At 39.4% G+C, this 13,053-nt stretch overlaps 1 protein-coding gene across 1 annotated transcript in view; it reads left to right on the forward strand.

Annotated features, from left to right (window-relative positions):
- The window catches only part of SIMC1 (SUMO interacting motifs containing 1), a 91,630-nt gene that overhangs the window by 32,248 nt on the left and 46,329 nt on the right, over window positions 1-13,053 (forward strand). The window lies entirely within an intron of this gene.

Raw genomic sequence — 13,053 nt, forward strand, 5'->3', positions numbered from 1 at the left:
GTAGGGAAATATCAAATAATTCAAAATATGGGTAATTGGAGTCTTAAAAGGAGGGGTGGGGGTAATAATAAAAATTTTTTGAAGAAATAATGGCTGAAATTTTCTCAAATTTGGTGGGGAAAAAAATAATAAGTTACAGATCCTCGAAGCACAGCAGACTCAAGGCAAGATGAACACAAAGAAAACCACTCCTTGACTGTCCAGAAAAAAATATGTCACATATAGGACACACAATGCAATTAACAACAGACTTCTTGGGAATCCCCTGGTGGTCCAGTGGCTAGGACTCTGCAGTTTCACTTCCAAGGGCACAGGTCTATTCTCTGGTCGAGGAACTAAGATCCCACAAGCTATGCAGTGTGGCCAGAAAAGAAAACCAAAACACAACTGACTTCTTAGCAGAAACTGGAGGCTAAAAGACATTGGACTGACATTTCCCTTATATCCAAATAAAGGAAAAAAGAAACCTTTAGCCAAGGATTCTGTATATGGGAAAGTTGTCCTTGAAAAATAAGGACAAGGACTTCCCTGGTGGCACAGTGGTTAAGAATCCGCCTGCTAATGCAGGGCACAAGGGTTCGATCCCTGGTCCGGGAACATCCCACATGCTGTGGAGCAACTAAGCTCATGTGCCACAGCAGCTGAGCCTGTGCTCTAGAGCCTGCAAGCCACAACTACTGAGCCTGCATGCTGCAACTGCTGAGCCTGCGTGCTGCAACTACTGAAGCCCATGCACCACAATGAAGAGTAGTCCCCGCTCACCGAAACCTTCTTTTTAAAAAGGACAAAGACATTTTCAGATAAACAGAAAAAGAGAATTTGTCACTAGCAGACCTGCACTATGAGAAATTTTAGCTGAAGGGGAATGACACCAAATGGAAACTTGGATCTACAAAAATGAATGAAGAGAACTAGAAATTGTAAATATGTGTGTAAAAAGAAAATATTTTCTTCTATTAATTTCCTTAAAAGACAAATAACTGAAAATAAAAAGTTATACTATATTGATGAGTTCATAATATATATATGTAAAATATATATGACAACAAAAATAATGGGGCACAAGGCAAGAGGAATATTTTTTAAGGTTCCTACATTTTTACCTTAAGTATTTTAATATATTTTCTAAGTATACTGGATTAGTTGAATTTGCATACTGTGATCACCTGAGTAACCACTAAAAATATAATTTAAAAATACAGCTAGAGGGGCTTCCCTGGTGGCGCAGTGGTTGAGAGTCCATCTGCCAATGCAGGGGACATGGGTTCATGCCCTGGTCTGGGAAGATCCCACATACTGTGGAGTGGCTAGGCCTGTGAGCCATGGCCACTAAGCCTGCACGTCCGGAGCCTGTGCTCTGCAATGGGAGAGGCCACAACAGTGAGAGGCCCATGTGCTGTATATACATTATAAAAAAAAAAATATATATATATAGCTAGCTAGAAAACCAACAAAGGAATTAAAATGGAATTCCAAAAAATATATGTGATTAATTCAAAGTGGGGTGGGAAAGGAGGAACAGAAGAACAATGAACAGATAGGAAAAATAGGAAATAAATGCCATGATTATAGATATAAAAGCAAATATATCACCAATTAAGTGTAAATGACCCCAAAACGAATCAAAAGGCAGAGGTTGTCAGACCAGACGAAAAAGCAGTAACAACTATGAACTATTTATATGAGATGCACTTTAAATACAAAGATACAAGTACATGGAGAACAGAAGGATAGAAATACACCGTGCAAACAGTATGCATAAGAAATTTAAATTGGCTCTATTAATAACAGAAAAATAGACATCAGTATGAGGAGGATTGCTGGAGACTAAGGATAAATGATAATCCTAATAATGACAAATGGGTTAATACATTAAGAAGGTATAATAATTAAAAGTGTATATACACCTAATAAACAAAATTTCAAAAGACACAAAGCAAAAACTAACTGAACGAAAAGGAGAAATGATCAAAGCCACAATCATAGTTGGACACTTTATTTTTTTAACATCTTTATTGGAGTATAATTGCTTTACAATGGTGTGTTAATTTCTGCTTTATAACAAAGTAAATGAGCTATACATATACATATGTCCCCATATCTCCTCCCTCTTGAATCTCCCTATCACCCTCCCTATGCCACCCCTCTAGGTGGTCACAAAGCACCAAGCTGATCTCCCTGTGCTATGTGGCTGCTTCCCAGTAGCTATCTATTTTACATTTGGTAGTACATTTGGTAGTATATATAAGTCCATGCCACTCTCTCACTTCGTCCCAGCTTACCCTTCCCCCACCCCGTGTCCTCAAGTCCATTCTCTACATCTGCGTCTTTATTCCTGTCCTGCCTCTAGGTTCTTCAGAAAGATTTTGTTTTTTTTTTTAGATTCCATATATATGTGTTAGCATATGGTATTTGTTTTTCTCTTTCTGACTTCACTCTGTATGACAGACTCTAGGTCCATCCACCTCACTACAAATAACTCAATTTCGTTTCTTTTTATGGCTGAGTAATATTCCATTGTGTATATGTGCCACATGTTCTTTATCCATTCATCTGTTGATGAACACTGAGGTTGCTTCCATGTCCTGGCTATTGTAAATAGAGCTGGAATGAACATTTTGCTACATGACTCTTTGAATTATGGTTTTCTCATCTGAGAAAATGACCCAGTAGTGGGATTACTGGGTCGCATGGTAGTTCTATTTTTAGTTTTTTAAGGCACCTCCATACTGCTCTCCATAGTGGCTATATCAATTTACATTCCCACCAACAGTGCAAGAGGGTTCCCTTTTCTCCACACACTCTCCAGCATTTACTGTTTGTAGATTTTTTGATTCTGACTGGTGTGAGGTGATACCTCATTATAGTTTTCATTTGCATTTCTCTAATGATTGAGAAATGCATCCTTTAATGGGTTTGTTGAGCATCCTTTCATGGGTTTGTTGGCAATCTGTATATCTTCTTTGGAGAAATGTCTATTTATGTCTTCTACGCATTTTTGGATTCGGTTGTTTGTTTTCTGGACATTGAGCTGCATGAGCTGCTTGTAAATTTTGGAGATTAATCCTTTGTCAGTTGCTTCATTTGCAAATATTTTCTCCCATTCTGAGGGTGGTCTTTTTGTCTTCTTTATGGTTTCCTTTGCTGTGCAAAAGCTTTTAAGTTTCATTAGGTCCCATTGGTTTATTTTTGTTTTTATTTCCATTTCCCTAGGAGGTGGGTCAAAAAGGATCTTGCTGTGATTTATGTCATAGAGTGTTCTGCATATGTTTTCCTCTAAGAGTTTTATAGTGTCTAGCCTTACATTTAGGTCTTTAATCCATTTTTTGAGTTTATTTGTGTATGGTGTTAGGGAATGTTCTAATTTCATTCTTTTACATGTAGCTCTTCAGTTTTCCCAACACCACTTATTGAAGAGGCTGTCTTTTCTCCACTGTATATTCTTGCCTCCTTTATTAAAAATAAGGTGACCATATGTGTGTGGGTTTATTTCTGGGATTTCTATCCTGTTCCATTGATCTATATTTCTGTTTTTGTGCCAGTACCATACTGTCTTGATTACTGTAGCTTTGTACTATATTCTGAAGTCCAGGAACCTGATTCCTCCAGCTCCGTTTTTCTCATGATTGCTTTGGCTATTCGGGATATTTTGTGTTTCTATACAAATTGTGAAATTTTTTGTTCTAGTTCTGTGAAAAATGCCATTGGTAGTTTGATAGGGATTGCATTGAATCTGTAGATTGCTTTGAGTAGTATAGTCATTTTCACAATATTGATCCTTCCAATCCAAGAACATGGTATATCTCTCCATCTGTTTGTATCATCTTTAATTTCTTTCCTCAGTGTCTTTTACTTTTCTGCATACAGGTCTTTTGTCTCCTTAGGTTTATTCCTAGGTATTTTATTCTTTTTGTTGCAATGGTAAATGGGAGTGTTTGCTTAGTTTCTCTTACAGATTTTTGTGGTTAGTGTATAGGAATGCAAGAGGTTTCTGTGCATTAATTTTGTATCCTGCTGCTTTACCAAATTCATTGATTAGCTCTAGTAGTTTTCTGGTAGCATCTTTAGGATTCTCTATGTATAGAATCATGTCCTCTGCAAACAGTGACAGTTTTACTTCTTCTTTTCTGATTTGGATGCCTTTTATTTCTTTTCTTCTCTGATTGCTGTGGCTAAAACTTCCAAAACTATGTTGAATAATAGTGGTTAGAGTGGGCAACCTTGTCTTGTTCCTGATCTTAGAGGAAATGGTTTCAGTTTTTCACCATTGAGAACGATATTGGCTGTGAGTTTGTGATATATGGCCTTTATTATATTGAGGTAGTTTCCCTCTATGCCTACTTTCTGGAGAGTTTTTATCATAAATGGGTGTTGAATTTTGTCGAAAGCTTTTTCTGCATCAATTGAGATGATCATATGATGATCATAAATATCAACATCAATATTTTCTCCTTCAATTTGTTAATATGGTTTATCACACTGATTAATTTGCGAATATTGAAGAATCCTTGCATTATTGGGATGAACCCCAGTTGTTCATGGTGTATGATCCTCTTAATGTGCTGTTGGATTCTGTTTGCTAGTATTAGGTTGAGGATTTTTGCATCTATGTTCACCAGTGATATTGGCTGGTACTTTTCTTTCTTTGTGACATCTTTGTCTGGTTTTGGTATCAGGGTGATGGTGGCCTCATAGAATGAGTTTGGGAGTGTTCCTCCCTCTGCTATATTTTGGAAGAGTTTGAGAAGGATAGGTGTTAGCTCTTCTCTAAATGTTTGATAGAATTCGCCTTTGAAGCTGTCTGGTCCTGGGCTTTTGTTTGTGGGAAGATTTTTAATCACAGTCTCAATTTCAGTGCTTGTGATTGGTCTGTTTATATTTTCTAATTCTTCCTGGTTCAGTCTCAGAAGGTTGTGCTTTTCTAAGAATTTGTCCATTTCTTCCAGGTTGTCCATTTTATTGGCATATAGTTGCTTGTAGTAATCTCTCATGATCTTTTGTATTTCTGCAGTGTCAGTTGTTACTTCACCTTTTTCATTTCTAATTCTATTTATTTGAGTCTTCTCCCTTTTCTTCTTTTTTTTTTATTTTTATTTTGAGGTATGCGGGCCTCTTACTGCTGTGGCCTGTCCCGTTGCGGAGCACAGGACGCCCATGGGCCCAGCCGCTCCACGGCATGAGGGATCCTCCCGGACCAGGGCATAAACCTGCGTCCCCTGCATCGGCAGGCGGACTCCCAACCACTGCGCCACCAGGGAAGCCCTCCCTTTTTTTCTTTATGAGTCTTGCTATAATGGTTTATTGATTTTGTTTATCTTCTCAAAGAACCAGTTTTTAGTTTTATTGATCTCTGCTATTGTTTCCTTCATTCCCTTTTCATTTATTTATGATCTAATCTTTATGATTTCTTTCCTTCTGCTAACTTTGGGGGTTTTTTTGTTCTTCTTTCTCTACTTGCTTTAGGTGTAAGGTTAGGTTGTTTATTTGAGATGTTTCTTGTTTGTTGAGGTAGGATTGTATTGCTATAAACTTCCCTCTTAAAACTGCTTTTGCTGCATCCCCTTGGTTTTGGGTCATCGTGTTTTCATTGTCATTTGTTTCTAGGTATTTTTTGATTCCCTCTTTGATTTCTTCAGTGATCTTTTGGTTATTTAGTAGTGTATTGTTTAGCCTCCATGGGTTTGCATTTTTTACAGATTTTTTCCTGTAATTGATATCTAATATCATAGCATTGTGGTCGGAAAAGAAACGTGATATGATTTCAGTTTTCTTAACTTTACCAAGGCTTGATTTGTGAACCAATATATGATCTATCTGGAAGAATGTTCCATGAGCACTTGAGAAGAAAGTGTATTCTCTTGTTTTTGGATGGAATGTCCTATAAATATCAATTAAGTCCATCTTGTTTAATGTATCATTTAAAGCTGTGTTTCCTTATTTATTTTCATTTTGGATGATCTGTCCATTGTTGAAAGTGGGGTGTTAAAAGTCCCCTACTATAATTATGTTACTGTTGATTTCCCCTCTTATGGCTGTTAACGTTAGCCTTATGTATTGAGGTGCTCCTATGTTGGGTGCATAAATATTGACAATTGTTATATCTTCTTCTTGGATTGATCCCTTGATCATTATGTAGTGTCCTTCTTTGTCTCTTGTAATAGTCTTTATTTTAATGTCTATTATGTCTGATACGAGAATTGCTACTCCAGCTTTTTTGATTTCCATTTGCATGGAATATCTTTTTTCAGGACCTCACTTTCAGTCTGTATGTGTCCCTAGGTCTGAAGTGGGTCTCTTATAGACAGCATATATATGGTTCTTGTTTTTGTATCCATTCAGCCAGTCTGTCTTTTGGTTGGAGCATTTAATCCATTTACATTTAAGGTAATTATCGATATGTATATTCCTATGACCATTGTCTTAATTGTTTTGGGTTTGTTATTGTAAGGTCTTTTCCTTCTCTTGTGTTTCCTGCCTAGAGAAGTTCCTTTAGCATTCATTGTAGATCTGGTCTGGTGGTGCTGAATTCTCTTAGCTTTTGCTTGTCTGTAAAGGTTTTAATTTCTCCGTCAAATCTGAATGAGATCCTTGCTGGGTAGAGTAATCTTGGTTGTAGGTTTTTCCCTTTCATCACTTTAAATATGTCCTGCCACTCCCTTCTGGCTTGTAGAGTTTCTGCTGAGAGATCAGCTGTTAACCTTATGGGGATTCCCTTGTGTGTTATTTGTTGTTTTTCCCTTGCTGCTTTTAATATGCTTTCTTTGTATTTAGTTTTTGACAGTTTGATTAATATGTGTCTTGGCGTATTTCTCCTTGAATTTATCCTGTATGGGACTCTCTGTGCTTCCTGGACTTGATTAACGATTTCCTTTCCCATATTAGGGAAGTTTTCAACTATAATCTCTTCAAATATTTTCTCAGTCCCTTTCTTTTTCTCTTCTTCTTCTGGAACTCCTATAATTCGAATGTTGGTGCATTTAATGTTGTCCCAGAGGTCTCTGAGACTGTCCTCAATTCTTTTCATTCTTTTTTCTTTATTCTGCTCTGCAGTAGTTATTTCCACTATTTTATCTTCCAGGTCACTTATCCGTTTTTCTGCCTCAGTTATTCTGCTATTGATTCCTTCTAGAGAATTTTTAATTTCATTTATTGTGGTCTGGTGGGTTTTTACCCTGCTCCTTCATCTGCTGTGTTTCTCTGTCTTCTCATTTTGCTTAACTTACTGTGTTTGGGGTCTCCTTTTCGCAGGCTACAGGTTCATAGTTCCTGTTGTTTTTGGTTACTGCCCTCAGTGGCTAAGGTTGGTTCAGTGGGTTGTTTAAGCTTCCTGGTGGCAGGGACTCGTGCCTGTGTTCTGGTGCATGAGGCTGGATCTTGTCTTTCTGGTGAGCAGGACCATGTCCGGTGGTGTGTTTTGGGGTGTCTGTGACCTTGTTATGATTTTAGACAGCCTCTCTCCTAATGGGTGGGGTTCTGTTCCTGTCTTGCTAGTTGTTTGTCATAGGGTGTCCAGCACTGTAGCCTTCTGGTCATTGAGTGGAGCAGGGTCTTAGTGTTTAGATGGAGATCTCTGGGAGAGCTTTTGCCATTTGATATTACGTGAAGCCAGGAGGTCTCTGGTGGACCAATGTCCTGAACTCGGCTCTCCCACCTCAGAGGCACAGACCTGACACCCAGCTGGGGCACCAAGACTCTGTCAGCCACATGGCTCAGAAAAAAAGGAGAAAGAAAGAGATAGAGAGATAAAATAAAATAAAGTTATTGAAATAAAAAATAATTATTAAAAGTAAAAATATTAAAAAGTAATAAAAGAAAGAAAGAAGAGAGCAACCAAACCAAAAAACAAATCCACCAATGATAACAAGCACTAAAAACTATACTAAGAAAAAAAAAAAGAAAACCGACAGACAGAACCCTAGGACAAATGGTAAAAGCAAATCACACAAAGGAGCATACACATACACACTCATGAAAAGAGAAAAAGGAAAAAAATATATATATATATATATATAAAGGAAGAGAGCAACCAAACCAATAAACAAATCTACCAATGATAATAAACTCTAAATACTAAACTAAGATAAACATAAAACCAGAAACAAATTAGATGCAGAAAGCAAACCCTGAGTCTACAGTTGCTTCCAAAGTCCACCACCTCAATTTTGGGTGATCCATTGTCTGTTCAGGTAGTCCAGAGATGCAGGGTACATCATGTTGATTGTGGACATTTAATACTCTGCTCCTGAGGCTGCTGGGAGAAATTTCCCTTTCTCTTCTTTGTTCGAACAGCTGCTGGGGTTCAGCTTTGGAATTGGCCCCACCTCTGCGTATAGGTCGCCTGAGGGCATCTGTTCCCGCCCAGACAGGATAAAGGAGCAGCTGATTAGGGGCCTCTGGCTCACTCAGGCCCGGGGGAGGGAAGGGTACTGAATGTGGGGCAAGCCTGCGGCGGCAGAGGCTGGCATGATGTTGCAACAGCCTGAGGCTTGCCGTGTTTTCTCCTGGGGAGGTTGTCCCTGGATCACAGGACCCTGGCAGTGGCGGGTTGCACAGGCTCCCTGCAGGGGAGGTGTGGATAATGACCTGTGCTTGCACACAGGCTTCTTGGTCGCTGCAGTAGCCACTTTAGCATTTCATAACCATCTCTGGTGTCCACCCTGATAGCCGCGGCTCACGCCCATCTCTGGAACTTGTTTAGGTGGTGCTCTGAATCCCCTCTCCTCGTGCAACCTGAAACAATGGTCTCTTGTCTCTTAGGCAGTTCCAGACTTTTTCCCAGACTCCCTCCCTGCTAGCTGTGGCACACTAGCCCCCTTCAGCCTGTGTTCACGCAGCCATCCCCAGTCCTCTCCCTGGGATCTGACCTCCTATGCCAGAGTCTCTGCTCCCAGTCCCCACCCGTCCTGGCAGGTGAGCAGACAAGGCTCTCAGGCTGGTGAGTGCTGGTCGGCAGTGATCCTCCGTGCGGAAATCTCTCCACTTTGCCCTCTGCACCCTTGTTTCTGCGCTCCCCTCTGTGGCTCAGAAGCTTCCCCCCCCCGCCCACCCCCCATCTCTACCAGTGAGGGGGCTTCCTAGTGTGTGGAAACTTTTCCTCCTTCACAGCTCACTCCCAGAGGTGCAGGTCCCGTCCCTATTCTTTTGTCTCTGTTTTTTCTTTTTTCTTTTGCCCTACCCAGGTATGTGGGGAGTTTCTTGCCTCTTGGGAGGTCTGAGGTCTTCTGCCAGCATTCAGTAGGTGTTCTGTATGAGTTGTTCCACATGTAGATGTATTTCTGATGTATTTATGGGGAGGAAGATGAGCTCCACATCTTACTCCTCCGCCATCTTGAAGGTCTCTCCCCTGGACACTTTAATACACTTCTGTCAGTACTTGATAGCACAACTGCATCCCCTCAAAGGTGAAGAAAATCAAAGATCCAAAAGCTACTGTCAGCAACCATGACCTAATTGGCATTTATATCCAACAACTGCAGAATGCACATTTTTTTCAAGTGAACAAGGAACATTCAGCAAGTAGGCCATGTGTTAGGACACAAAATAAGTCTCAGTGTATTTCAAAAGATTGAAATCTTACATTTCTGACCTGCATTTCTGACTATGGTGAAGGTAAGCTTGAACTACATGATAATAAAGTGACTGTGTATTAAAAATTGTGGGATGGGGCTTCCCTGGTGGCACAGTGGTTGAGAGTCCGCCTACTGATGCAGGGGACACGGGTTCATGCCCTGGTCCAGGAAGATCCCACATACTGCAGAGCGACTGGGCCTGTGAGCCATGGCTGCTGAGCCTGCACGTCCAGAACCTGTGCTCTGCAACGGGAGAGGCCACAACAGTGAGAGACCCGCGTACCGCAAAAAAAAAAAAAATTGTAGGATGAAGCTAAAGCAGTACTTACAGGGAAATTTTTAGCATTAAATGCTAATGTTAGAAAAGAAAGATTTTGAAAATCAAGGTATCAGCTTCCACATTAAGAAGCTAGAAAAAGAAGGGCAAATTAAATCCACAGTAAATAGAAGGAAGGAACTAATAATGATAACAATAGAAATAAAGGGAATGGATGAAAAAGCTGGTCCTTTGGAAAGATCAGTCAAATTGATAAACTTCTAGCTAGGCTGATCAGGGGGGAAAATGCAAAGGATACAAATTACCAATACTGGGAATAAAAAAAGAAAATTGGGAATAAATCTATACAGAGTATAGAATTAAAAAGATAATAAAGGACTGTTGTGAACAACTTTATGCTAATAATTTTAATAACAAAATCTATAAGTCACAGAACTAACGCAAGAAGTAGAAAATATAAATAGCCTTATGTCTACTAAATTTTAACTACAAAGCAAATTTCAGGCCCAGATAGCTTCACTGGTGATTTCTATAAACATTGAAGAAAGATATGGTACCAATCCAACACATCCTAAATAGAGGGGGTGGGAATAGCTCCCAATCATTTTATGAGGCCAATTTTATTCTGATAGCAAAACCAGTAAAAGAAATTACAAGAATAGAAAACTACAAACTAATATCCCTCATAAATATGCAAAAATTCTTAACAAAATATTGATATATTAAAACAAACTATAGAAAAAAATAATACATCATAACCAGTGGAGTTTTCCGTAGGATTAATTTAACATTAGAAAATCAATTAATATAATTTTTGATATTAATAGTACAAAGGAAAATCATAAAATATCTCAACAGGTGCAGAAAAACCATTTGACTAAATTTAACAACGAATTCCAATTAAAACTCTCAGAAAACGGGACTTCCCTGGTTGTCCAGTGGGTAAAACTCCATGCTCCCAATGCAAGGGGCCCAGGTTCGATCCCTGGTCAGGGAACTAGATCCCACATGCATGCTGCAACTAAGAAGCCCGCATGCCACAACTAAACATGCCACAACAAAGATCCTTTGTGTTGCAACTAAGACCCAGTGTGGCCTAAATAAATAAATAAATTTTTTTAAACTCTGAGAAAACAAGGAGAAGAAGGGAACTTTCTCAACATGATATGGGGCATCTATGAAGACAACACAGCTAACGTTATACTTAATGATGAAAGTCTCAGATGTCTGCTTTCAGCACTTCTGCTGAGAATTATACTAGATGCCTTAGCCATTGCAATAGTTAAGAAAAAGAAATAAAAGCCATGCAGATTGAAAAGGAAGAAGTAAAACTTCTCTATTTAAAGACATGATTTCTTTAAAATCACTAAGGAATCTACAAAAAAAGTTACTTGAACTAGTAAGTGAATTTAGCAAGGTCAGAGGATACAGGGATAATATACATACATAAATCAACAGCATTTCTATATACTAGCAGTGAATAATCGGAAAATGACAAAAAATTATTTCCATTTTCAGTATCATTTAAAAACATCAAATTCTTTGGGATAAACCTTTTTGGTTTGTACAGATGAATTGGGGATATAAGGGAGAAAACTAATAATTTAACTTGGGACAAGAAGTGATCTGGAAGAATTTTCACACACAGTGATATCTGTGCTGAGTCTTGAAAGACAAGAAACTTCCAAACAATCAAAGGGATAATAATCACTCCAGACAAAAGAAAGAACATAAGCAAACATAAAGATAGAAATACTTGAGAAAGCATGGCACATTTGGGGATCTGAAGTAGTTCTGTGTGATTTGCGCACACGAGGAGGAGAGTAATCAAGAAGAGGCTGAATTATGAAGGGCTTTATGAGTCTTTACTAAAGCATTTGCCCTTTATCCTGCAGCTCATATGGTGGGTTTTAAGTGAGAGAGACATGGTAATGTTGCATTTTAGGAGTTGGTGATGGAATAGGAGTTGAATTCAGACCTTTGCAGCTATTTATGTTGAGTTCAGCTAGCAGTAGAGAGGCAGTGATACTACATGGCTGCTTCTTAGGAATGAGGCATTAAGTTTCACCAAGCAATCCCTATTCCAAGATGAGATGCATGCCAGCTTCTCACTTGACCCACCCAGAATCCTGTGTCCTGCTTTGGTGCCGTTGACAGTGGTGACCATCACATCTATTAAAAGAAATAGCACGGTAGCTGTAGTAGCAGCAAGAGCATTGCTAGCCCAGCAATTAGTACCCGACATAGCAGTGGCAATGGTACCCAACCAAGTGAGGAGACACCTGGAAGGCAGAGCAATATTGTTCCTGGCTCATGACACAGAGGTTGTTTACGGTACCTCTGGCTGGCATCATCAGGCTTTGTGAACTGCCTAATCATTTTGCCAAGGAATGGGGGTGAATATAGGAGGTTTTTTGTAATTAATTTAGGCTCACACTTAGAATGGTTAGTTTTATAACCCTTACTGTATTATTCTCCATATCTGACTATAGGCTGACTATACATTGAATGAAGTTGTACATTCCTAGGCCCTAACAGGGAAAGAAGGAAACAGGCCTGGGTTTGAATGTCTGTCTCTGCTACATAACTGTATAATCCATAGGTAAATAACCTAACCCCTCTGAACTCTAGTTTCCCCATCTGTATAATGGAGATGATAATGCCTTCCTGACAGGGTCATTGTGAAAATTAAAGATGTGTGAAAGCACTCAACACATTCTTAGCACAAAGTAGATTCTCATATTAGTTTCCCTTCTTTAGCTTCTGTTGTAGGTTATCCTGTGTATTTGCTTTTCCAAACAAAGTTTGCTTTTTACTTTGACTTAAGGTTGAAATCTTCTCTACTACTCCCCTGTCCACCTTGGATCATAAAACATTTCCCCCTGTGTCCTCTGTTATGTGCTTGTGGCATTTGGATAATTTAAGAAGGTGTAGAAATTGGCAGCTTTGACAGAGGAAAATTTTGGCCAAAAGAAATAAACTAACACTTATGTTATATAAGATATATAGGGGCTTCCCTGGTGGTGCAGTGGTTGAGAGTCCGCCTGCTGATGCAGGGGACACGGGTTCGTGCCCCAGTCCGGGAAGATCCCACATGCCGCGGAGCGGCTGGTCCCATGAGCCATGGCTGCTGAGCCTGCGTGTCCGGAGCCTGTGCTCTGCAACGGGAGAGGCCACAACAGTGAGGGGCCCGCGTACTGCAAAAAA

The sequence above is a fragment of the Lipotes vexillifer genome, unplaced genomic scaffold, assembly GCF_000442215.2.
Source record: "Lipotes vexillifer unplaced genomic scaffold, Lipotes_vexillifer_v1.1 scaffold514, whole genome shotgun sequence".
In the NCBI taxonomy this organism is placed as follows: Eukaryota; Metazoa; Chordata; class Mammalia; order Artiodactyla; family Lipotidae; genus Lipotes; species Lipotes vexillifer.